Below are 1,794 nucleotides of genomic sequence, written 5' to 3' on the forward strand. Positions count from 1 at the left end.
TATATATATATATATATATATATATATATATATATATATATATATATATATATATATAGACATATAGGCCTATACACACACCTGTATTATTAGGATAGTCTTAATCACATGCCTTAGTATAGATTACTAGGATATATACAACGTTTCAATACACAATTTCTAATACGTACATTGTAGTACTTACATTATGTCTTCAATGCATATATTAAATACAGATATTAGTGTACTGCAGCTTATCTGAACCCTTTAACGGTCCCAAAAGTGGTCTTTAATAGGAAGGAGACCAAGTAGCAAATTTAATGTACTAATTTTGTATTTAACTTTTTAATGTAGTGTACCGTATCTAAAGACATTATTTTTCTTTATATTTATTACAGGCTTTTAGTTATAGAGAATACCGGTACCATTTAAAAATAGTTTGAATATTATCTCCATAGTGATTTCTCCCTCCATAAAGATACATTCGTTACCATCCCAATTATTTAAAAAAAAATACTTTTATGATTTGAAAGTATATGGCTGCATTTCAAGTCTTCCTGGTTTTATTCTCATAAGAAATCCATTCCTTCAAATTGGCAGTAAATACGTCTATTTCCAAATTTGCTAACTATTTATGTACAGGCTTTTAGTTATAGAGAATACCATTTAAAAAAATAGTTTGAATATTATCTCCATAGTGATTTCTCCCTCCATAAAGATAAATTCGTTACCATCCCAATGATTAAAAAAAAAATACTTTTATGATTTGAAAGTATATGGCTGCATGCCAAGCCTTCCTGGTTTTATTCTCATAAGAAATCCATTCCTTCAAATTCGCAGTAAATACGTCTATTCCCAAATTTGCTAACTATAGCAAAATTATATTGTCCGTATACTATAAAAATGTATAACCAGTAATCATTAACCATTATTGATTTTAAACTATAAATGTCTGTATTTCCCTCATGTATCATCAATATAAAACTACCAACCAAGTAGCCTAAAATTAAACCATGACGCAGGACACCGCCACCACTTACTTGTACTATTAGATCTCAATAGGATAAATATCTATAAGAATGTATAATACATACTCCAAGTATTGAAATACACGCCATCGTGTTGGGATTCAATATTTCGACATTAATTACGTCATCATCAGGAATGATAAATATCTATTAATTCTAAGATAAATGTGAGCCACGGAACAATAAAACGTTATCAATACCAATTCAACGATTACCGGTATATACACATCACTATAACATATACCGACTTCCGTGTTCGCAACAATATTGACATTTCACCTCATACAGTCCTGGAGACGATATTTCCTTAATACATATCCTACGTAAGCTTTCATGATTTCAGTTCGGTGAAAAATACATAACAGTATTTTCGACGTAAAATTATTTTATTGTTTCAATGAACAACCTTTTTTTATTTAGTCGAAGACCTTTAATCATGTAAACCCTAGCTAATATGTTAATTAATTTCATATGAAAAGTAATTCAACAATGTATACCGGTATAAAACAAACCAATATAAAAAAGCCTATACAACTCATTTGCTGCTACAATATAATATTAGGTGTATCCGAACAGAGATAATGATGATGGGAATAATTATAATGATAAATTGAAGATAGTTACTAACATGATGACGATTATGTTGAGGATCACCATATTTCAATGGTGGTGGTGGGTGAAAGTCAGAAACAGGGATAATAATGATTTTGATGATGAGAATGAGAACGATGATGATAATGATGATAATGATGATGATGATGATGTTGATGATGATGATGATGATAAT

The sequence above is a fragment of the Anneissia japonica genome, unplaced genomic scaffold (assembly GCF_011630105.1).
Source record: "Anneissia japonica isolate Jap-2015-1 unplaced genomic scaffold, ASM1163010v1 scaffold997_len2565447_cov190, whole genome shotgun sequence".
Classification (NCBI taxonomy): domain Eukaryota; kingdom Metazoa; phylum Echinodermata; class Crinoidea; order Comatulida; family Comatulidae; genus Anneissia; species Anneissia japonica.